Source organism: Polypterus senegalus, chromosome 4, assembly GCF_016835505.1.
Source record: "Polypterus senegalus isolate Bchr_013 chromosome 4, ASM1683550v1, whole genome shotgun sequence".
Lineage (NCBI taxonomy): Eukaryota > Metazoa > Chordata > Cladistia > Polypteriformes > Polypteridae > Polypterus > Polypterus senegalus.
In genome coordinates this window covers 245,896,510-245,919,722 of record NC_053157.1, presented here as the reverse complement: position 1 = coordinate 245,919,722, position 23,213 = coordinate 245,896,510, and the positions used below count along the sequence as shown (strand labels likewise).

The following is a 23,213-nucleotide window of genomic DNA, read 5'->3' as shown; positions in this document are numbered from 1 at the left end:
GAGCTACTAATGTAACAACCAGCTTCGTATCGAGATACTTCGTCATTTTGATTTTGTATTGTAAATACTGCCTGGTCACTTCCCTTGTTAACATATTGCAGATGCATTTGATCGATTTTACTTAATTGAAAAATTCAAATTTGATGTGAGCATTGAAGGAGCGGGACAGCACAGGACTATAAGGGACAAGCCATCTGTTGTCGATATCTACTCCTTTGATGTTAATTGTATGACCTCCATCAGCAGGTCCACGCCGGTGATACTGAGGGTAACCATCTTCTGAGTTTCTGAGATGAACGGATGCAGGTACTTCTTACTGCATATTCTGTTGACATTATGAGGTCCACATGGGCCGTGAATCATGGTGGATTTTACTATTTTGTGGAGGGCAGGGTCAGTCTGTGGATCAGGAATTTCCGCACGGATGACTTGATTGATGACAGCTGGTTTAATCCTGTCCTTTAGCCACAACAGAATGTGTGCATGGGGAATACCTTGCTTTTGCCACTCTATGGTGTACATGTAGCAATTTGTACAGCCGAAAATGTTACTCTTCGTGAGCAAGTCTATCATTTTGCAAATCTTGAGATGAAATACACGACTGATAAGGTCATGGCGATCATGAGGTTTTTGACGTGGAAGGAGAACTTCAGTGATGTCAGTCCATTTAGGATTGCAAGTAAATGTGATTAATAAGTCAGGGCGGCCACAATGACATACGTATGTCATTGCGTCTTGTGTTCTCTTAAATTAGTGTCGTTTTTGTCAATAGCATCTTTTAAGTGAACATAATTTTCAGCTCGTAGTTTTTTCTGATTTAGTCTGATATAATTTAGTCTTTTCGATTCAATTTTTGCGTACATATCAACTAAAAACTGATTTAATAAAGTTCGGAAGAAAAGGATAGTATTATCATGATGTTGTTTGATCATAAGCCGGTATGAATAGAATTTTGCTGCAGAGACGGTTTTCTTCATAAGTGACTTACTGGCAGCATGAACTTGAGGTATAGACACAGAATAGCCGTCTTCACCATAGCAGAACATGAGAGGATATTGAAGTACATCATATGATCTGTGGGTTTCCTTAATGTGTTGCAGTTTATTGTCTCTGGTTTTCAAGACAATATCCCTATTCTCGAATGTTTGCCCAACGATGACAACACCAACTTGATGTACTGTAGGTTTATTAAACCTGCCTTTGTGTGCATGTAATGTTTTTCTGTCGGCGTGAATGACAACTTTGAAGTCTGTATCTTCATCTGAAATGCTGTACATTGCAGAGAGGAAGTCCTGGATGTAAGTGTTAAAATCATGCAGCATTTTTTGTAATTGCTGCACCAGGGGTATGTTAACTCCAGAAACATTAGTGCAGCGCATTTGTGCTTCCTTTTCATCGTCCCCGACAAAATAAATTTGCAAAAATTTGTGTTCCTCAGTCGGCATAGGTAAAAGACTGCCAATCAAGTGATACACCTGTCCCTGAACTTTAAGTGAAGGCATAAAATTTCCCTCAACGATTTGGTTAGCACCAAATGACGTCATTTGAAATGCACTGATGTACTTTCGAATGTTGTTCAAGAAATGCTCACTTTGAGGATGTTCGCCATTTAACAGGCCCTCAAGAAGGTCAGGAAGCTTACGTAAAGGACTGAGAGAGACTTTACCACCATTACAGCACAAACCAGGAGACTCGCATTTCCACCTATGAGCTTGACAATAGTCACAGTGAACATCCATGGATCCAATTTGTACTGTTTTGTCAGATTCATAATGTATGTTTGGGTCCTATGCAAATCCACAATCGGCTTTTTTGAGCCAAACCTGTTGTTTTCATATGAGCCGCTTTTCATTATCGGGATCATATCTAGAAACAGAAGCTCTATGAACTTGTGGATTTCCCTGCGAGTATTTAGCGACAGCGTCTCTATGAACTTGTGGATTTGCTTGTGAGTATTTAGCGACAGCGTCTCTATGAACTTGTGGATTTGCTTGCAAGTATTTAGCGACAGTGTCTCTATTAACTTGTGAATTTGCTTGAGAGTATATAGCGACAGCGACTCTATGAACTTGTGGATTTGCTTGCGAGTATTTAGCGACAGTGTCTCTATTAACTTGTGGATTTGCGTGGGACTATTTAATGACAGCCTGTCTATTAACTTGTGGATTTTTCGGAGAGTATTTCACGGCAGCTGCACGAAGTCGATTCCATCTAGCTGCATCAGAAAATGTACCACGACGTCTGACACGCCTCCTTTTTACTGTTTTCTCACAGCTTGGATTGCTGCTGTTATAATCGGTTTGAGTTGGACTTGTGTTGAAGTGACATTCGGCATCTGTCAAGCGATGTAAGCATACAACCGGCTTCATCGATAACTTCGCATCCAGCTTTAGAGACTTGAAACATTCATAAACATCAAAGTGTCCACTGCTCAAATCGTCTCCTGTGAATCTAAGATGTTTAAGAGGCATTGACAGTTCTCCAAAGGTGTAAAATATTTGGCCATTTCGGTACACTTGAAAGCGACAACCGAACAATTCAGCGGCAGCCATCAACTCACATGCAGAACCATAGGTGAAGGGCTTAAGCATTTCACTCTTATAGTACTTCTGTGTAATATAATTATCTCCTGTACCGTCATCAGTCCACACCTTGAACCTGTCCCAGTCATTCAATACATAAGACACAATGTCCCTCCGGATATCAAGAGTGAGCCTGATATGGCCGTGCAATATGTAACAAAGAGAATGGAAAAGGCAGGCGCCATCTGCGGGCATGGAAACCACTCGGTAAGTGATAGTTCTTTGATCGATGGTGATCACCCCGATAGACATGTTAATGGGGGTACGGTTGGAACAATAAAGGAAATGGGTACCCGAACAGTAAACTAAGTCTAAAATACGTACACAATAACTATAATTGTAATAAACAAACAATAAAACAGCGGAGAAGCCGTGGATTAAATAAAGGAAATGGGTACCTCAACTGTAAACAAAGTCTAAAATACGTACACAATAACTATCAATCCATCCATCCATCCTCTTCCGCTTTTCCGGGTCGGGTCGTGGGGGCAGCAGCTTAAGCAGAGAGGCCCAGACTTCCCTCTCCCCGGCCACTTCTTCCAGCTCTTCCGGGAGAATCCCAAGGCGTTCCCAGGCCAGCCGGGAGACATAGTCCCTCCAGCGTGTCCTGGGTCTTCCCCGGGGCCTCTTCCCGGTTGGACGTGCCCGGAACACCTCACCAGGGAGGCGTCCAGGAGGCATCCTGATCAGATGCCCGAGCCTCCTCATCTGACTCCTCTCGATGTGGAGGAATAGCGGCTCTACTCTGAGCCCCTCCCGGATGACTGAGCTTCACCCTGTCTTTAAGGGAAAGCCCAGACACCCTGCGGAGGAAACTCATTTCAGCCGCTTGTATTCGCGATCTCGTTCTTTCGGTCACTACCCATAGCTCATGACCATAGGTGAGGGTAGGAACGTAGATGGACTGGTAAATTGAGAGCTTTGCCATACAGCTCAGCTCTTTTTTCACCATGACAGACCGATGCAGAGCCCGCATCACTGCGGGTGCCGCACTAATCCGCCTGTCGATCTCACACTCCATTCTTCCCTCACTCTAAGGAATTAACCTGCCAAATTTCCGCGTTCTACCTACACGGGAAGTTGGAGAATTAGTGATTAGTGAGTGAGTGAGTGAGTCAGGGCTTTGCCTTTTATTAGTATAGATATATATAGAGTCCAGCCGGGATGCCCGAGGGGACCGGAGGAGGGCTGGTGCCTCCTCCCGACCACGAGGGTCGACCGCCTTGGTTTTGTTGGTGGCCTCCGGTAAGGGGCTTGGAAGCCCAACCCTATAGGGGCCTGTGGCCACCGCCAGGCGGCGCCCCGGTGCCTGAAGAAACCTGGAGCACCAGGAAGTGCTGGGGGAAGAAGACAGGGGACACCTGGAGGTCTTTCGGGTGCGTAGTCGGCACTTCCGCCACACTGGGGCATGTCTGCGGAGGAATGCCGGGAAGCAGCTGGAGCCCATCCGGGGTGTGATAAAAGGGGCCGCCTCCCTTCATTCGAGAGCGGAAGTCGGGTGGAAGAAGGACAGAGCTGGAGAGAGGACTGGAGGCGGCCAGAAAGGCATTTGGTGACTGTGAGGCCCGGACTTTGGGGGATTGGTGCTGGAGGCACTGGGTGTGCACAAGTGACTTTGTAAATATCTATATATATAATTCACTAAGGCAAGACAACCACGGAAAGCATTCCGGAAGGAGCGTGGATTCACTAAGCCGCTGACAAGTGAGACACCTATGGTGCACGAAGGAAGGAGCCACGGCCACCAACTCCAAGACCATTGGATACGACGACAACTCGCAGGGCCACGCCCACCAACTCGGACGCGACGACACAGAAAAAATGGCGTCATTTATATTCGTGTCGTAGAGGCCACATGCAGTGCACGTCAGGTTAATGTCATGTGCATGTCATGCATCTCCGAGCTACGTTGACTGTTCATACAGGCCTGTTTCTCGCAAAGGTGAATCGCCATATGCAGCGTGTGAAACGGTTTGCGAGGGGTATCCCATGGGATCCTTAAAACAATCCTTTACAATTGAGGTTAAAGCACAATGAAGTAAGCAGTCTTTAAAAACCGAGTTTTCAGTTACGACGCACAACCGCGTGCACCATAGCAAACTGTTTTACACGCTACATACAGCAATTCGCATCCGCGACAAACATGCGTCTTCTTAGATGCTCCTGCAGGAACATGGAAGACGGTTCCCAGCCCACCAACACTCCTTTTTCACCGGCCGGTGTCTACCCTCACTCTCTAGGCATTCACACTAATAATTCACAAATTATTTTATTTCTGGTATTTTATCTACTTATTTATTAGTTTGTTTTGTTTAAAATTTATTTTAGTCCATGTTCAGCACTTTGGTCAGCATGGGTAAGCCGTTGAATCCCATTCGGGCTGCAAACCATGGAATTCCCACTAAGTGCGACTCATATGCTCCTGCTCATTATGTCCCTACCCTTTGTACACAACCCCCTCCTACCTCGCTACTACAGTGGTCGGGTGTCTTGGTGGATTATATATAGAAAGGCAGCCAAAACCGCACAGAGCAATGAAAAGTCTATGTGAGTCACAGCTGCATCTGGACTGTGCAAAGACGACGACTCGAGTGACGAGTTGGAGGTGGGCACATGAGCAGGCAGTGCATACTGAACGACAAATCAGCAGACTAGCATGACGGAGGGAGCGAAGTGGATGTCCTTCTCCTCTCCTCCCATTCCACCCTCCATGCCTGAGCGCAGCACGGACGATTGTGTGTTGATTCGTTCCGTGTATTGTTACAATGTTGCTTTTCTTGCTGATTTATTACATTACCGATTTTTCCACTGTTGATTTTCTCCCTGTGCTTAAAAATCATTAAAAAACCGGCCTCATTATGCGGCATATGGTACGCCGCAGATTGGCTAGTTGTATATATTAAATGAGGTTGGCTAGTTGTATATATTAACCGAGTGTGATGGGTGCTAAACTGTTGTCCATCTGTCTGTGTCCGGGTCCCGTTCACAATATATATATATATATATACACACACCAGCACTTCCTCAAAGCCGGCATGTCATTCTAAAGAGGACTGAGCAGAGTCACGTTGTTAAAAGGAGTTTAATGTTACAAAAATATTTTTTTCAAACCATTATTTAAAAAAAAAAAATGTATTGATTTTATTGAAATCACACAATATTCCACACAAATAAATCAATTTTACAAGAATAGGACTGAAAACAAATCAACCCCCACCCCTGAGAAAGAGAGCATGGGCAGTAGAATAAAACTTAAAGTTAGTAAAAATAAGCAAATAGATTAATTAATAAGTGAATAAAGATAAATGGAGAAGAAAAAGAAATGGGGAGAGAATCTGCTTCCTCGGTATTTTAAAATCTTATTCTAAAATCTTATTGATCAGATCCTGCCAGGTTTTGATAAAGTTCTGCACAGATCATCTGAGAATTTTATTTTTTCCAATTTCAAATAATATATAACATCAGTTACCAACTGACTTAGAAGGGGAGAGTTAGGATTCTTCCAGTTAAGCAAGATAAGTATGCATGCCAATAGTGTAGTAAAGGCAATCACAGTTTGTTTGTGCTTCTCCACTGTAAGCCCCTCTGTGAGCCCACCAAACACAGCTGTTAGTAGATTGGGAGGGATTGTGACACCAAGGCTGTCTGAAAGGCATTTGAAAATCTTGGTCCAGAATGATGTTAGTTTGGTGCAGGCCCAAAACATGTGACCCAGTGAGGCTGGAACTTGATTGCAGTGTTTGCAGGTTGGATCTTGCCCTGGAAATATTTTGGACAGTTTTAAGTGAGACAGATGTGCTCGTTATATAATTTTGAGTTGAATAATTGTATGCTTTGCACATATGGAGCTCAAGTGAATTCTCTGTATTGCTACCTTCCACTCCTTTTCTGATATGTTGAGTGAGAGATCTTTTTCCCATTGTCCTCTTGGATCTTTGAAAGGGAGGGACTGTAAAATGGTTTTATATATTGCAGAGATGCTGTCTAAGTCCTTGAAACTGATGAATATATTTTCCAGCATAAAGGGAGGTGGGAGATGAGGAAAACTGGGCAGGTTCTGTTTAACAAAGTTTCTAATTTGAGGATAGTGAAAGAAATGTGTTGCTGGAAAGTTAAATTTAGAATGTAACTGTTCGTAAGATGCAAAGACGTTGTCTATGTACAGATCTCTAAGTGATTTAATCCCAAATGTTTTCCAGACATTAAAAACTGCATATGTTTGCGAGGGTTGAAAAAGGTGGTTCTCGTGCAGAGGTGCCACCGATTAAATGCTTCGGGGCGCAAAGCAAGGAATATAAAGATGAACTGCAGGATTCTATTTCTATTGCAGAGCAAGCCTACATATGTTCATCTATTTGTGTCAATTTCCAGGTTTTAATATGTTGTATGTTTGCTGCCCAGTAGTATAATTGAAAGTTAGGTAGAGCCATGCCACCTTCTGCCTTTGGCCTTTGTAGGGTCGCTCTTTGGATACATGGATGTTTTGAATTCCAAATAAATGTGGTTATGGTTTGAATCTAATTTCTTAAAGAACGATTTATTGATGTATATTGGAATATTTTGAAATAAAAAGAGAAGCTTAGGGAGGATATTCATCTTAACAATGTTAATTCTAGCTAAGGTGAGATGAAGTGTTGACCATCTATGAAAGTCTTGCTTGATTTTTTCCATGCAGACAGCGAAATTTTGTTGATAAAGGGCTTTATGTTTACTTGTGATGTTAACCCCTAGGCATTTGAACTGATCTGCAATGATAAAAGGAAAGGTGTCCAATCTAATATTATGTGCTTGAGAATTCACTGGAAAGATCACACTTTTAGTCAAATTAATTCTGAGACCAGAAATCTTTTGAAATTCTGTTAGTGCTGTTAGGACAGCAGGCACAGTATTTTGTGGGTCTGATATATACAGTACCATATCATCTGCTTCTCTGATAATCCCCTTTATCTCATAAGCATTTCAACAGTGTATTGCCAGTGGCTCACTTAGGTTCTAGTGAGCTCTAACCTCTCTCTCTCTCTCTCTCTCATTTCTCCTAGGGCACAAAGCAGAAAATGGCCGACAGTGGGGTAACTCGCGTTGAAATCGTAATTGAGGAACTCCAAGCACTTGATGAACAGATTCAGAAACTCCTGTCCCGACGGAAATACCTGAGAAATCTGAAGGCCCGGCTGTTGGATAAACCGCTCCTTGCCATCTGGAACCGGTGAAACATCAACCCCGCGTTGTGCCGACCTCACCCCCGCGTCTCGTAGGAGCGACGCCGCTGCTGACCTCGGTGGATTTCAGCTATGCAGGCGGGGGTTCAAGGCCAGAGCACCTCCATCGGCACAGGCGAGCATTTTATCTCAGAACCGGTTTGACCCTCTCCGCGTCCCCATTTTGCCTTCAGCACCTGGTGATGTATTAGTGGTAGGTGATTCTATCGTTAGAAACCTTAATGTCGCATGCCCTAATGCAAAATCGTTTGTTTCTTGTTTTCCCGGTGCTCGTGTCCGATATGTAATGAAACGTGCGCCAGCAGTCTACGAGAAACACAAGGAGAGGGCAGTTGGATCAATCGTCTTGCATGCCGGCGTAAACGATATAAGGCACCGACAATCAGAAATCCTGAAGGCTGACTTCGCAGCTTTGATTAAAGACACGAAGGAGAGGACCCCATCGGCAAAGATCTTCATTTCGGGTCCACTACCTCTCGTCAGACGATCCAACGAGTACTACAGTCGTCTGCTAGAGTTGAACAACTGGCTACAGGGTTTCTGCAAGAAGAAGGATGTCGGTTTCATCAACAATTGGAATCTCTTTTTGGAAAAGCCGCGTCTCTTCAAGCGTGATGGCCTGCATCCAAACAGTTTCGCGCCGGGTCCTCTCCAAAACATATCGAAGGTAATTTGTTTTTCTTGACTATCTATCTCTGCTCTTAACCCCTTCCGAAATAATACTGTTGTGCCAGGACATGATAAGTGTTTAATAGAGTCTTCCGTTAAAGTGCACACCATTAATACTGTAATAAGCAATCTCAATGCACGTAGAAAACCTAGGAAATACGGCATAAACTCCAATAATCTAATTAAAATCACTATTTTAAAGGAACAATGTATTAAAACTATAAAAACAGATCACAGATTAAACAAAAAATGCACACAGAGCGGCGCTAATAATAATAATTTAGTCCATCCATCCATCCATCCATTTTCTAACCCGCTGAATCCGAATACAGGGTCACGGGGGTCTGCTGGAGCCAATCCCAGCCAACACAGGGCACAAGGCAGGAGCCAATCCTGGGCAGGGTGCCAACCCACCGCATAATAATTTAGTTCCTATTCCAAATATCAATAACGCATATAATACTCCTCATCCGAAACATTAAATATGGCACTAATAAATGTTAGAGCTTTAACTAACAAAACGTTTTTTTATCAACAATCTTATTAGTGATAAAAAATAGATCTTATTGCACTAAATGAAACATGGCTTGAATTCAGATGCGCGCAGTTTTAATCGAATCTGCCTCCGGATTACAGTTTTACTCGGGCAGACCGCCAGGGAAAAAGGGGGCGGATTGGCTAACATTTACTCGAGCCGATTAAAATGTAAAGATGTCAGTTTTGGTAAGTTCAAGTCCTTTGAGTATCTCGCCGTTGTTATTCATGGAGATTCTCAAGTTCTAGTACTATCCGTGTATAGACCTCCTAAATATAACGCGTCATTTTTTGAGGAATTCTCTGACTTAATGTCAATTTTAATTACTAACTATGACACACTCCTAATAGTTGGCGACTTTAATTTTCATATAGATAATCAGTGTGATCTAAAAGTAAAAGAATTTATGAACCTCCTGGATTCTTTTGATTTGAGACAACTCATAAATCAGCCTACACATAAAGCAGGTCATACATTAGACTTAGTGATTACTAAAGGACTGAAAGTTGATATAAAACAGATCATTGATATTGGTGTATCAGACCATTTTCTTCTACTTTTAATATAGAAATAATGATAAAAAACACTCATGAGAAGCATATTGTTAAAAAACGCTTCTTTGATTCGGCAGCAGCTTTAAAACTTACAAACATTTTAAGCAATCAGTCCGTTTATAGTGCCAGCTATAATAGCGAGGACAATGTAAATAGTAAGGTGGAAAGATTTAATTCTAAAGTGAGAGCTGCTGTTGACATAGTTGCACCTGAAAAGACAGTGAAAAAATCTTCTAGCATTGTTATACCATGGAAGACCCAAAGAGTGTCTGATTTAAAGAGAACATGCCGTAGAGCTGAGCGTCAATGGAGGAAGACTAAACTTACTATCCACCACGAAATATTAAAAGTCAAAATAACAGAATACAATAACACTGTCCGTCTTGAGAGACGCTGCTATTTCTCTAAGATTATAAATAACAATGCTAGTAATCCCAGAGTCTTATTTTCACAATTGATCGCCTACTAAACCCAGGTAGCTCAAAGGAATGCCTCCTAAGTGCTTCCAGTGAAACCTGTGAGGCTGTCGCTGTATTTTCAATCAAAAATTAATGATATTAGAAATAACATAGTATATCTCCCCAACACTAAGGATCCTCCTAAACCCCAGCATCCTGTTATAAACAAATTAAACTCTTTCACTAGGATAGATTTACCTGATTTACAAAAAATAATCTCAATTAAAACCCTCCACCTGCGTCCTTGACCCGATACCAACAAGGTTTTTCAAAGAAGTATCAGGCGTGCTAATTGATAATGTTCTTGACATAGTAAATTCGTCACTAGATACTGGGGTCTTCCCAGACTGTCTTAAGACTGCTGTAGTTAAACCCCTACTTAAGAAACATAATCTTGACCCTCAGCTCTTGAAAATTTTAGACCCATCTCTAACCTGCCTTCTTAAGTAAAGTTCTAGAGAAGGCAGTCATTATGCAGTTAAATGACCACCTAAATAAACATGCTATTCTTGATAAATTTCAGTCAGGTTTTAGAACAAATCACAGCACAGAAACTGCACTCGTTAAAGTAGTAAATGACTTGCGGGTAAATGCAGACAGAGGCCATTTATCTGTTCTCATCCTCTTAGATCTGAGTGCTGCATTTGACACCATTGATCACAACATTCTTAGAAATCGCCTTAGTCAATGGGTGGGCCTCTCTGGCAGTGTCTTAAATTGGTTTGAATCCTACCTGACAGGGAGAAAATATTTTGTTAGTTGTGGGAATTACAACTCAAGACACATGATATCCAATATGGTGTTCCACAAGGCTCTATCCTGGGTCCGCTGTTATTCTCAATCTACATGCTTCCGTTAGGTCAGATTATCTCAGGGCACAACGTGAGCTACCACAGCTATGCTGATGACACACAGCTGTACTTATCAATAGCACCTGATGACCCTGATTCTATTGATTCACTAACACAATGTCTGACTAGTATCTCAGAATGGATGAATAGTAATTTTCTCAAGTTAAATAAAGAGAAAACTGAAATTTTAGTGATCAGCAATAATGGATACAATGAGGCTATTAGAAATAAACTGGATACATTAGGATTAAAAGTCAAGACGGAGGTAAAAAGCTTAGGGGTGATTGTTGACTGTAATCTGAATTTTAAATCACATATTAATCAGATCATTAGGACAGCATTTTTCACTTAAGAAACATAAGTAAAGTTAGACCTCTTATATCACTGAAAGATGCTGAGAAATTAGTTCACGTTTGTTTTCAGTCGACTAGATTACTGTAATGCACTCCTCTCAGGACTACCCAAAAAGATATAAATCGTTTGCAACTAGTGCAGAATGCAGCTGCTAGAATCCTAACTAGGAAAAGAAAATCAGAACACATTTCTCCAGTTTTATGTCACTACACTGGTTACCTGTGTCATTCAGAATTGACTTTAAAATTCTGCTTATGGTTTATAAAGCCTTAAATAATCTCGCCCCATCTTATATATCGGAATGTCTGACACCTTATATTCCAAATCGTAACCTCAGATCCTCAAATGAGTGTCTCCTTAGAATTCCAAGAACAAAACTTAAAAGAAGTGGTGAGGCGGCCTTCTGCTGTTATGCACCTAAAATCTGGAATAGCCTGCCAATAGAAATTCGCCAGGCTGATACAGTAGAGCACTTTAAAACACTGCTGAAAACACATTACTTTAACATGGCCTTTTATAACTTCATTTTAATCGTAATTTAACTTAATCCTGATACTCTGTATGTTCAATTCATCATAATAACTATTCATGGTGGCTCTAAAATCGGTACTGACCCCTACTCTCTTTTCTGTTTCTTTTTCCGGTTTCTTTGTGGTGGTGGCCTGCGCCACCTCCACCTACTCAAAGCTTCATGATGCTCCAACAATGATGGATGGATTAAAAGGCAGAAGTCTACGTGACCATGATCATCATCAAGCCCTTCCGTGAGAACCCTAAATCCAAAAAGGACTGTTTCATTTATGTTAGGTAGAATGCCCAGAGGGGACTGGGCGGTCTCATGGTCTGGAATCCCTACAGATTTTATTTTTCTCCAGCCGTCTGGAGTTTTTGTTTTTCTGTCCCCCCTGGCCATTGAACCTTACTCTTATTCGATGTTAATGTTGATTTATTTTGTTTTATAATTGTGTCTTTCATTTTTCTATTCTTTAATATGTAAAGCACTTTGAGCTACTGTTTGTATGAAAATGTGCTATATAAATAAATGTTGTTGTTGTTGTTGTTATTGCAAAAAGTAGTTGTGACAAGAGGCATCCTTGTCTGGTACCACATTCTAGTTTAAAGTAGTCTGAATCAATGTTGTTAATACAAACTGAAGCTTCTGGATTGGTATACAGTAGTTTGATCCATGCATAAATGTTCGGGCCAAACCCAAATTTCTCCAATGTAGTGAAAAGGTAGTTCCATTCAATCATATCAAATGCTTTTTCTGCATCTAAGAATAATAAAATCTCCGTGAAGTTTGACATTGCGGGTGAATATATTACATTAAACAGGCGTCAAAGATTGGACGCTAAATGCCGGCCTTTAATAAATCCAGATTGATCCTGTCATGTTACTGAAGCCAGCACTTTCTCCATCCTTCTAGCAAGGACTTTGGAGAGTATGTTAACATCATTATTCAGAAGTGAAATTGGTCTGTATGAAGCACATTGTAATTCATCCTTATTTTGTTTAGGAAAGACGTTGATTAATGCTTGTAAGTTTGAGGTAGAATTTGATTGTCTCTAGCTTCTGTGAATGTTGCTAATAGGAGGGGAGCTAGCTGAGTGGAGAACTTCTGATAAGATTCGGCAGGGTAGCAATCGGGGCCTGCTGCTTTCCCACTCTGAAGTGACTTTATAGCATCTAGTAATTCTGATAGCGCCAGAGGTTTATCCAATTCCTCTGCACTAAGAGTATCTATTTGTGGTATCTCTAATGCATTCAGAAATGCATTAGATTGTGTCTTGTCTTCTTTAAACTCAGTAGAATATAAGGATTTACAGTAGTCTCTAAATGTGTGCATTATATTTTTATGGTCATTGATTTTGGCTCCATTCGTGTTGGTGATTGCATTGCGAACTTCTTGCTTGTGGAATTGTTGAGCTAAGAGCTTATTAGCTTTTTCTTCATGTTCATAGTAGTGTAGTGATGTCTTGATTTAAAAAGGAGTTCTTTGGTTGTTAAGAGGTTGAGTTCTGAATGCAGAGCCTGTCTTTTCATATGAAGAGCCTCACTTGGACACCTGGCATGTTTTTGATATATTCTAGTAATTTCATTAGTTAGTTTTGAATTCTGCCTGGTTTCCAATTTATTTCTGTGGGAAAGATATGAGATAATCTGTCCGCTTAAGAAGGCCTTTAGAGTTTCCCAGAGTATTCCTGATGAGACCTCTGAAGATGTATTTGTCTCTAGGAAGAAACTGATTTGTTTTGATAGAAATTCTGTAAAGTTCTTGTCTGCTAATTAAAGTGGGTTTAGACGCCATCTGCGAGATGAGTACGTGGGGCATAATGATTTTATCTCCAAGATCAGAGGGGCATGGTTGGAAATAACAATAGTGTCGCACTTGCAGGATTTAATTGTAGGCAAGAAGTTATGATCTATAAAAAAATAATCAATTCTTGAGTAGCAATGATGCACTGGTGAGTAGAAGGAATATGCTCTTGAGTTTGGGTTTAGAAATCTCTAGGGGTCTGATAAGTTGTGGTCAGTTAAAAACTGTGTAATTGTTTTTGCAGTGTTAGATGTCATTGCCCCTGTGACAGGAGACCTATCTAGGTCTCGTTTTTAAACTCAATTAAAATCCCCAGCCATTATAATTTTATGAGCATTCACACTGGGAATGGATAAAAATACATTTTGCATGAATTCCCTATCATCGACATTGGGTGCATAAACATTTATCATAATCACTTTACAGTTAAATAAGTTGCCCATGACAATCACATATCTCCCTTTAGGATTGGATGTTACATCTGATGCTACAAATTAGACTGTTCTATGTATGAGAATTCCCACACCTCTAGTTTTTTTTTTTTTTTGTAAAGCTGGAATGGAACATTTGGCCAGTCCAGTCTTTTTACAGCCGGAACTGATCCTTAGTTAATAAGTGGGTGTCCTGTAAAAATACTATTTTAGCATTTAGACCTGTTAGGTGAGAGAATACTTTCTTTTTAATTTTTGACTCGGGCCTTTAACATTCCAGCTCACAAAGTTAACTGCCCCATCATGGAGACATTAATTCTGAATTTTTGATGCCATTTTGTAGTCTTAACCGAAAGTGAGACAGCTTTGACCTTAATTTTCAATTTTCCAACGAGTTATTGCCATGCAGACTATTGTTACACTGGTAATCATAATTATATGGATATAAAGGATAGATTAGAGATAGCTTGCTCTCTTTCTCCCCCCCCAGTCCCCCCATTCCCCCGTTTTTCCTCCCCACGTGAGGCTGAACCACACTTCACAAAGTCCCAGTCCTCTGACATACCTAGAGACAGAGCACGTCCAAAGCAAAACAAGCCCCCCAGCAGCGACGTATGAGAATTAAAATTGAGTCTAAATACTATAAGCATAAAGTAAAAAAAAAAACAATCTTCAACAGTCTTGAAATATTAAGATAGTAAACCCAGGGAATGGTGTTAAAAAATGGCCCTGGATAAGCATAGTAAAGCCTAATATAATAATAACAACAACAGCAATAAACCAAGGGTATGATGCTTTAGAATAGAAAAAAAGAAAAAAAAAAGGGTTGCTAATTTAATTTCTTCCACACATACATACTGTACATACGCATATAATTGTAATTAAAACAAAAACAGACAGTGAATGAGAAGGGAAAAGGATGTATAATTACAGTACCAGTGTCATTGCAAGCGAATCAGACAGTTGGTGAATTCTTTATGATGCCATGATAGGGTGCGACTCACGGTCATATTGCAGGAAAGTGTCGGGATCAGTTTTCATAACTCTTTATCTGCTTCCTCCATAGTGTTAAATATGTAATGTTTGCCTTGAATATCCACTTTCAGTTTGTCAAGATACAAGAGGCTGTATCTGATATCGTCTTTTCGTAAGCGCTGTTAAATATTATAAAAAGAGGCACACTTAGAAGCTGTTTTGAGGGCGAGAAATCAGGGAAAATACGAATGAGGTTATTTTCAAATATAATCTCGTTTGTGTCTGAAAAGTGACATTACCTTTAATTTAGTTTGTAACTTCTCGAAGCGCAAACAATGTGTTTACATGGATAGTTGTAGACACGGAACACATATGAAATGCATGTGTCCCAAATAACGATATAGTATTTATGAAAGGTGTCATTTTGCTTGACTTCTCACTCTATACAACTCTAAGCAACTGACATGCAGGTAAACAGACTTGAGCTGAGAAAACTGTGTGCTGGTGGGGGTGATGTTATAGCAGGCTGTTTGCTGCTTATTGAAACATTAAAAAGACAAAAGACGCTGACGGAGAGGTGAAAAGGGATTTAAGGTGGGATGGATTTACAAGTTTTTTTGTAGGCTTTGGTAATTCTAGTGTTAAAGAATCAGACGTCAGTCACACATCGAGATACAGATTTGATCAATGAGGAATACAATCTGTGATTACAGGACGGCCATCAGCGTGTGGCGAGAGAGAGGAGAAGATCAGGTGGGAGGAACAAAACTCACAAAGAAGTGACACACTCGTCTGACTAACTCTGTCTCATGTCATTCATCACACCCTTTATCCCCGCGATGCTCTTTCTATCATCCTCACCCCTCACTCTTTTTTCATCTTCTCCTCCTCCTTTTAACCCCTCAGGCTCCATGAAGATGACAGATTTAGAAGTCAACATTGCCATCTGCTGGTGAGGCCTGTAATACACAGGCTGTCAGCCTGGGCCTTCATTGGCTTCTTCACACAGACTGATGTAAGGTGACACGACACTCCTTAAGGGTCCTGAGGGAATTGTAAATTAATTCTCAGAATGTGTGTGTCAGAGGAAAGATAAAAGTGATCACTTTGAACACTGACAGTAATGGTGAAGTCAGTCAACTGACTCATCTTCTTGAGGTTGGGTGACAGTGGGAACAACAAGGAGGAGGTGCAGTTTAATGTCTAACGTGACACCAAGTGACTCAGTAAAACACCAAACTCCATCAGTATGGCCGACATGTGACTGAGCGATGAGTCCTCGTCTTTAAACATGCACAGTGAATTTATTCAGAGGTGACAGACCACCGGAGTAACTAATAGAGGGTGCAGTCAATGTCTGTTGAGAGGCCAGCACTTCCGTCACTTCTGTCACTCTCTGCTACTAAATAGTTACTGGAATTTAGAATTTGACACTTAGACAAGCATGTGGTCCTGATGGAGCAGCACTACTGAAAGGCGCTATATTGACTGACTTAACAGGTGATATTCAATGACATTCAAAGGGCACAGCAATTGTTGGGGTATCAGCCCATGAATAAACAGTAACCCCTGCTGGTCAGACTGGTATTTATAAGTCTGAGGTGACACAGCTGATTGGATACTCAAACCCAATAATAATGGAGACCCTGACAGTCGCACTCACCCCGCATTCTCATCCAGAAATCAAATTACGGAGGTGCTAACCTCCAATCCTGTAAATTTAATTTCACCCCAAACTACAAACACAAAGAGGAACTGCACTTGTAGGGACATCAAGTGACCGGTGGAGGGTACTGGTTAGTGGTCACCTGGTGTCAGATGGCAGATTGTTACACTGCACTTCCAACCAAGACAAAACCCTGGATGGAGTGGCTCAGTGAAGGAGGTGTTGAACCTGTGCAGGAGGGTCATTGTGTGTGAGACACTATAAAATGACAGAGAGCCAGCAGGCCAGTCCAGATACACACCTATTCTGGGGCTGTAGGGGGTGCTGATTGCAGTCTCTTTGTTATTGTGATGCACAGAGTACTGGGAAAGAGACCGCTGCAAACACCAGGACTTGTCGTTGTTTCCAAGGCCGCACTCCCAGCCCCTTCCTTTCCTGCTCAGTACTTTATATGCGACTCCAATCTTCATGAAGTGTCCACTGCACTCCACTTCCCAGTAACAGCGAGTCTCAGTCAGAGTCTCTCTGCATAGAACTTGGGCCAAGTGATCAAATCTGTCAGGATGATCAGGATATTCGGCTTTGGTTCCCTCACATGTCACCTTCTTGTTTCCTTCAGACAGATGGAGGTCTCTGTGTGCCGTGTTGATGTTCAGTGTGAGGGGACAGAAGTCTGAAAGGAGAGAAAATAAAATGAGTGAGAAAATCTGGGAGAGTGTAATGGGACTGGGGGTGGAGCACAACACAGACAATTAACAAAACCCAATCAGGAGCTGCGCTGACGAGATACTAATAGTAAAGAGCTCATCTGATTGGTGAGAATCTGTGAGAATTAAAAATTAAATTAGAAAAAGATGGCAACAAAGTGAAAACCAGGCAAGTCAGACATTTGGAAGTCATCTCAGTCATCAGAAATTATGATAAACATCATAAAGTCACCGTCAAGGTCCGAGTTCAGATGGACTATCCACACTGACTGCTGGTCCAATTTCAATTTGGACTTTTATTTTATTTTTATGTTATTTTTTGGAGATCCTCAGTGGAATCAGTCAGCTTGAGATGTCATGACAGTCTAGTGAGGTCTTTGAACTTGTAAGGACCCCCAATAATTTTCTCTGCCATTTTCATTTGTTTTAATGTTTAAAATTTGTGAAGTTGAGAACCCAAAGCAAAGTGTCTGCTCTGTGGATTAAAGAATTGTGGATGACAAGGACTTTTGTCAGGTTCAACTTAATTCTGATAAAATTGTACCTTTTTTTTCTGATACTTTCGGCTTCATATCCACATTTATATACATGGATAAAGAAAGCCTGTGTTTTTTTGTTAACATTTTTGGACACATCAAGACTCGGGTTCAACAGACGGCTTTGGTGATTTACTGCCTGAGTCTCTCTATCCCATAATGAACCAGTCGCAGGACCCCCATCACTCAAAGCCCCTCAGTCACACAACACTCAGACATTCATATCCTAAGCCTGTCCTGCTCTATTAAAACTTCAATGATTATTATTGTGATGATCCATTCAGTCAAAGCACAAACTCACATTTTAAAAAGTCGTCTCTGCTCTGAGGTTCAGGAGGCTGGAGGGTGAAAACTGGAGCTTTATGACCTGAAAATAAAAAGAAAAGAGAAGAAGAATGGAAACTGTGAAGATGGCATTGTGTGATCTTAGTTTAGTTCTTAAACACGTATTACAAATGTGCTGCAGTTAAATGAAACAAATATAAAGTATCTAAGAAATGAGGCATAATGTCGATTTCAATATCCTGTCACACACGTGCACTTGGCAGACAATACAAAGGCTTATCTCATTGTAATTCCATCACAAGTCGAGAGGTGGCACTGTTGCCTAATTCTTCTAATCCTTCCTCCCCTACAGATCAGACAACTGACAGTCCCAATGGCGTCACTTCTGGCCCACAGACCCCATTTGCCACCCCCTGTTCCCATCTGGCTTATTCTTAAGGTGCATCACCACCATTTTATGCTATTATGTTGTGATGATGACTTCAGTCTAAAGAGACCTTATTTTTTGACCAACTGTTTCTCAGCTTTATCCATCAATTATATGGGGTTCACCTTTTAAGGTGCCCTAAATCTTTATCTTCTCTTGTCTCCTGTTTTACAGTTCATATCGAAAATAGGAATGCAGTGAATCAGAAAGTATTTGGACCCCTTCACTTTTTTTAATTTGCCATTTTTTGTTCATCAATCTACACTCAGTAGCCTGTAATGACAAAGTAAGTATGAGTTCTCAGAAAGGTTTACAAATTTATTAGAAGTTAAAAACAGAAATTTCTCCTTCGTAGAAATATTCAGACACTTAATTCAATACTTTAAAGAAACCCCTTGGGCAGTCTTCATGACTAAGTGTTTCTACGAGGTTTACAAAACTGGATTTGGCCAGTTGATCTCATTCTTCATGGCAGGTCCTCTCAAGCTCTGTTAAATTTGGATGGGATGCGTCTTTGAACTGCTATTTTTAGATTTCTCCACACATGCTCTTTGGGTCTGAGTATTAGGCACTCAAGGACAATCGGATACTTGTTACAAAGTCACTGCAGAGTTGTCTCGATTGTAGGCTTCAGTGTCCTCATGCATAACGTCATGCATAGAATTCACAGTAACACATGGCATATGGACAAAAGTGGAAATGTGCATACACACAAAAAAAAACGATACATAAATCTGTGTGTACGCCAACTTCCACGTTCTTCTGCTGCGTACTGTAAATCCCGATCTGTGTGAAATGTAACGATCGTGCACACGCCTGTTGCTCCTCCCAGACTCCTCCCAGAAATACGCCTTTTTGAATAGGCAAATAAATATAAATAGCCCCTATGCATATTTTGCATTCTGTGAAAAGACAATGGCAAAAGCATAAGGGAAAAGAAAATTTCATTGAATACCAAGTGGAGGCAAAGAAAAACGTACTATTTGTTGGTTTAAACAATGGTATAAGCAACAAAAAGAAGTTGTTCGAGTGACAGAGGGGCTGAGAAACTCAAAAGTTTAAGTTCAGAAAGTCACAAAGCGCCCAAAATAAATAAGAAATGGTCAGATATCAAAGTCGCCACCATCTGAGTGTCATACGGAAGCTTACAGAGAAAAAAAAATAAAATAGGCACACAGTGGGGAAAAAAGCTTGAAATGTCAACATTAGTCTCAAAATTTGCACTTTAATCACGTAGTTTATTTTGTCATTAAAGTAGAACAGCATTTCTCAACCTTTAAGTATTTGCGACCCGAGTTTTCATAACAGTTTTGATTGCTCTCCCCTAACATTTTTTTGAAAGGAGCCCACTAATACCAATTTGTTCTTTTTTAATGAATGATATATCATAGATGCATATTTTATTATACCTACTTAACTTTTATCGACATTTATGTAACTCTGTATTTATTATTCTAGTGTCAGAATGTAGTTTAAGTTAATTTGTTTTGGTTTCAATAGATGTATTTTTCATATTTTCGATTCTTGTTTTCTTTATTCACATCTTCGCGCCCTCCTTTTTGTTACTTCATGCCCCCCTAGGGAGGCCCGCCCCACAGGTTGAGAACCACTGAAGTAGAACATTATAAACTTCATCTTAAAATTGTTTAATTTACTAGTTTCTCAAATTCCATCGTAACTAAAGTAGCACATTAAATGCTTTATTTTTTATGTTTTCTATGTACTCTATGTGTGTGAAGCACTATGTGCTCCTTAAACGGGCTTTCTCTTTATCCGACAGGACACAAAATCCATTTCTTTCGTGATATTACAGTTCTCTGAATAATTTAAATACTGAGATGTATACTTGATATCATTTTCATGATGATGGGAATTAAAGCTTGTTATTAAACATGGGAACACGGTGGTACAGTGATAGTTACGAGCTGGCGTCCTATCCAAAGATTGTTCCTGCCTCCCTCAAGAATTTTGCTGTGCCGTGCAAGACCTTCGATGAAATAATATATTGCAGCAGTTCTGTCTCTTTCAAACATACTAACCTCAAATTCCTGTCCTTCCTTTTCTTTCTCCAAGTAACCAATCGCCACACAATCAGCCCAGTTATAGTACTTCATAGTACAAGTTTAATTATTCCATCAATCTATCCTTCCAGTGACACGCCAGTTCTAGCAAGAATACAGCGCGAGGCAGGAACAATCTCTGAATGGGGCACCAGCTCATCAATACCACTGTCCACCATGTCCACACGTTTAACTAACAACAGTTTACATTATTTAAATGAAGTTTAAAATGAATCTTTATAATGTAATATGCTTCCTTTACTGCATATTATCTTAAAAATGATATCACTAGTGCTGTCCACCATGTCCTCACATGTTTAATTATTAACAATATATATTATTTTAATGAAGTTTAAAACTTATCTGTATAATGTAATAAACATGCTTTAATGCATTTCATCTTAAAAATGATATCAAGAGCTCCAAGAAGATAGCAGTTGGTAATCTAAATTGACTTAGAAACCAGTCTTCACCATATGAAAATATGTACTTTATAAAGTGACTCAAATTGTACAATATTACAACTGTAGTGCAGGTTTACAGTGAGGTGAGCACTTGATGGACTGATTGAGTGCATTTAGAGCTCTTGGGATTAAACTGTTTCTGAACCACAAGGTCCCTACAGGAAAGGCTCTGAAGCGTTGTACTGTATGGATGAAGTTCAAATAGACTGTGTGCATGGCCAAGGCAGCATGTGCTCAATGCTGTATTCTGATAATCCGATCAGCTGCTGTACAGCTGTGATTCCACATTCCGATGCAGTGGGTTAAATACTTAGTGGTGCACTGGGGATAACAACACTAAAGCAGTGATGGTATTTGGAATAGTTTGGCCATTCAGTGCACCATTACATGGTTTCAGGTTGCTTACAATCAGATGACTTAAATTAATAAACAATGTGCGGTTAATTTCAGTGTATATAATAAAGTCGCGTTCGGAATGTGAATCTTAAAAAGAAAGGGAAACCACAGAGGAATAGTAGCACTGCTTGGACACTGGGTGCCGACAATTTGCAAAACTGAGCGGAGAACGCATACACATGTTGGGTGCTGGCATGAGAATGTTCATGGCTTTATGCCACGTTTAGGTTTTATACATCATGATGTGAGCGTGGAAATGGGCGTACACAAAGTTTATGCATGAGGACCCTGGTCATTGAACCGTCGCCCCGGTCTGAGGTCACACGTGTTCTTCATGAGCCTCTCTGGATTTGCCTCATTCATCTTTCCCTCATTTCTGACTGGTCTCTCAATCTCCCTCACATGCCACTATGTTCACTGTAGCAGGTCCGCACCTAGGAAATTCTGGGCCCCAGGCAGCTGACAGAGTTCGGGCCCCTTTCGTGTTTCAAATATGTGCGTATATTTTAAAACGCCACTTAATTTCGAAAACCTGGTTTTTGACGAAGGATTTTAAAAGTCAATGGTTAACTAGGAATAGTTTATTCCGACTTGCATATGTTATCTTGATGACGGACATGGGACAGCCTTTATAAGAATGCCGCTGAAGCTGTCGGACTTGCATTTTTCCATGGTTCGACGGATGACGGAAATGGAGTTCAAACTCAAAGCAGCTAGATCCGAGATCGTACCCACCGGCGACCGCTGTATGACGTCGATGCGACCCTTCTTGATAATAAAGGACCTTTTGAGAAAAAAAAAAACTCGAAAAAGGGAGGGCCCCTGACAAGTGTCATGGTTGCGCCCAACCCCGCTAGGTGCAGGATTGACTGTAAAAATGATATTAAGCAGGTGGTGAGCAGCACCTGGTCTTCTCCAGACATCCTCTTTGGACTTCTGTCTAAAGAGATTAATTTGTGTTTCATGAGATCAAGGAATCTTTGTCTTTATGCCCTCAGGCTGCCATTTGTCTTTTAGCTAGAGTAGGTATAGCGTAGCTGTTCTGTAGCTTCATTTGTACTTTAAACCAGCTTGGCCATTTCTAACACATTTCTGTTGATTAATCTTAAATTCAGGAAAGCAAAAGAAATAAAAAGAATCCAAATGTTAAATGAAAAAATAGATTATTAAGAGAGTATATGGAAAGAGTATAAGAAATATAATATTTCAACTTGAAATTCCAAAACTTCTAATTTAAAGCAGATGTTTATTTTGAGAGTCTTTTATAACTCAGCTAGTCATGGTGAAATGCGCAAAAAACTGAAAAATCCTTAACTGCAAAGGCTGATAGTTTAGTGTTAGGGAGCCAGTGATCTTCATGCATCTCACCTCTTAAAGTCCTCTTATTGTCACTCTGGTCCTCCTCATGGACTTCAATAACAAACACAATGTCACCAGACCCTCATACTTACCTGATGGAGTCCTTGTCATGATCTCACACTGGCTGATCTTTTCCAGACTCTTTTTCAGACCTGACAGCTCATTTCTCAGGCCCTCAGATGAGAAATCAGCAATGACAGTGAAGCTCAGTGAATCTCCATCAGCAGGAAGAACACAGCGAGATGAGAAAGTCTGCATTAGGAGAGAATGGAGGATGAGATTTCAGAAAGGAGACATTAAAAAGTAAGTAATGCTGATAAGAGGGGGCTCTTCTGAATTAATTATCAGTATGATGGGCATTCAGCATG

General features: G+C 40.6%; 1 long non-coding RNA gene across 1 annotated transcript; it reads right to left on the bottom strand.

Moving 5' to 3' along the window:
* Positions 1-17,199: 17,199 nt before the first annotated feature.
* On the bottom strand, positions 17,200-22,977 carry LOC120528416. Its single transcript, XR_005633509.1, has 3 exons — positions 22,938-22,977; positions 18,156-18,221; positions 17,200-17,284 (listed from the first exon to the last, which is right to left on the bottom strand). It is a non-coding gene; the product is annotated as an uncharacterized LOC120528416 (long non-coding RNA).
* Between the last annotated feature and the right edge of the window lie 236 nt (positions 22,978-23,213).